The sequence below is a fragment of the Schistocerca serialis genome, unplaced genomic scaffold (genome assembly GCF_023864345.2).
Source record: "Schistocerca serialis cubense isolate TAMUIC-IGC-003099 unplaced genomic scaffold, iqSchSeri2.2 HiC_scaffold_1190, whole genome shotgun sequence".
NCBI classification, from domain to species: domain Eukaryota; kingdom Metazoa; phylum Arthropoda; class Insecta; order Orthoptera; family Acrididae; genus Schistocerca; species Schistocerca serialis.
In genome coordinates, this window is record NW_026047393.1 from 1 (window position 1) to 2500 (window position 2500).

Consider the following 2500-nt stretch of genomic DNA (forward strand, 5'->3'; position numbering starts at 1 on the left):
ATTGCGCCTTAACCTGACGCACGTTGTCGCTGAACCTGCTCTGTAATTGTTATGCAACTCGTTAAATTAGTGTAGTGTTGCCTAACCGCAACCCTCGCAATATAGTTCGCTATTCGCACTGCCCGGTCCCCTGTGTATCGCGTCATGTTAAACACCTTGCAGGTGTTGCTGACTTTCCACATGCTCCTGCTATACACTGTAATGTGGATAGCAGCAGGACGTACATGCCCCCCCCCCCTTCCCCCCTGCCTTCGCAAGCTGGTCGTTGAGAAGTTTGCATGTTCAATGCCCTTCGCATGCCGACGTACTCAGCCTACGTTGTGGTACGGCCTGTCACCTGTCCGCCGATGTACGCAAAACCCACAAACTGTACTGCACATTGGTCCGTATGTACTGAATGATACATCGTGGCACATGTGTGACCGTACGACGACTGCGCCTAGCAACGGCAGACCATACAGTCCAAATATTGTGCACGCAGCTACGTGTCGTCTCCCTATAAGAGCTGGATTGCAGTGTGGTACGCCATTCAGACGTGTGGGAGGAACGGACGCCCTGGATGGCGATCAGCATGAGCAGTCTGTTGATGTAGTGGAGCGTGTATTCGGACGTAGTCGTCTCTTCTCACACACCGTGATAGCATGTTGCACCGCGTTCCACATCTGCGACATCCTGCAGAGGCCGGCTGACAGTCGTTCGCGCAATGGACACCGCATACGTACGGGGGCTACCTTCCACGTGTTCTCGAGGCGTGCACATGTTGTTGCGTCTATGTGGGCAGACGTAGTGTGTTGTGACACCTGACACAGGCATGCAATACTCGTTGCAAATGGCGATGGACGTCTACGTTTGCTGGTGACGTTACGCAAATGAACAACAGGTAACCCGTTGTGGTGCGGTTGTTCTCGCTAGAGGTGAATCAGTGTTGGCGACGATCGGTCGAGCTATTAACCGGTTGTTTCAGGGATACCCACCATGCCCACGAACGTGAAAGGGGACCCACCATGCCCACGAACGCGAAAGGGGATCTGGGTGTGAGGCGATACGCGGCGGTGGCTGGGTGGGACCGTCCCCGGCCGGTGAGGGGGGGCCGCCCGGCGTGCTGGCAGCGCGGTGCGTGGGCGCACGCGCTACAGCCGGCTGGTGGGGGCGGCCAGTGGCAGGCGCGCCGGCCGACGGACGCGGCAGGCGGCGCAGCTGCGCGCCGGCGCCCCCTGCTCGCGGCGCCTTGCGGCCAAAGTAGGTCCTCGCGGGCCCGGTGCGAAGCGCGGTGGCCATCTGCAGTGTGCTGGTCCGATTGAGGACTGTGTGCGCTGAGGATGCGCCGCCGCCCGGCGCTCGGCGCCGCGACGCCGTCTGCTGCTCGGTCGCCCCAGCGGTTCTCGCAGGTGGTTTGTATCGCAGCTGTGCGGACGTGTTGGCGCGTGCGCTGTGCTGGGAGAGTTCGCTTCGGCACCCAAGTGGGGCTTTTGTCCTTCTGTGGCGCTGGCGTTGGAGCTGCCGGTCACCGTAGGTGGCGCGTGTTGTCTCCCGCCGGCAATGCCACGACAGCACGCTCCCGGGCCTCTGTCGGCAGCGGCAAGCTCAGTTGGGAGCACGGGTGGTCGCACCTAAAGCGTCTACTCGCCTAACTCCGGGCGATTGCGCCTCTCTCGAACCCGACCAAGTACTTAGGACGGCGCTGCGCGCCGCCGGGACCTGAGAGGGTTTCGAGGTGTGTTGTGCAGGGGAGCTCAGCCTCCTCCTGTTTGCAGAATAATTGAGCGGACGCTTGCGTGTTCGCGCGGGCCCCCGGGACACACTCCCGGGCGGCCGGCTGCTCAGCTCTAGTTGACGCAGCTCCCTGGTTGATCCTGCCAGTAGTCATATGCTTGTCTCAAAGATTAAGCCATGCATGTCTCAGTACAAGCCGCATTAAGGTGAAACCGCGAATGGCTCATTAAATCAGTTATGGTTCCTTAGATCGTACCCACGTTACTTGGATAACTGTGGTAATTCTAGAGCTAATACATGCAAACAGAGTCCCGACCAGAGATGGAAGGGACGCTTTTATTAGATCAAAACCAATCGGTCGGCTCGTCCGGTCCGTTTGCCTTGGTGACTCTGAATAACTTTGGGCTGATCGCACGGTCCTCGTACCGGCGACGCATCTTTCAAATGTCTGCCTTATCAACTGTCGATGGTAGGTTCTGCGCCTACCATGGTTGTAACGGGTAACGGGGAATCAGGGTTCGATTCCGGAGAGGGAGCCTGAGAAACGGCTACCACATCCAAGGAAGGCAGCAGGCGCGCAAATTACCCACTCCCGGCACGGGGAGGTAGTGACGAAAAATAACGATACGGGACTCATCCGAGGCCCCGTAATCGGAATGAGTACACTTTAAATCCTTTAACGAGTATCTATTGGAGGGCAAGTCTGGTGCCAGCAGCCGCGGTAATTCCAGCTCCAATAGCGTATATTAAAGTTGTTGCGGTTAAAAAGCTCGTAGTTGGATTTGTG

The 2500-nt window shown here is 58.0% G+C and overlaps 1 non-coding gene across 1 annotated transcript in view; it reads left to right on the top strand.

The window, feature by feature from the left end:
- Positions 1 to 1840: 1840 nt before the first annotated feature.
- The window catches only part of LOC126434561 (small subunit ribosomal RNA), a 1909-nt gene continuing 1249 nt past the window's right edge, over positions 1841 to 2500 (top strand). Inside the window, exon 1 of the ribosomal RNA XR_007579321.1 lies at positions 1841 to 2500. This exon is cut by the window's right edge and continues 1249 nt beyond it. This is a non-coding gene — a ribosomal RNA (small subunit ribosomal RNA).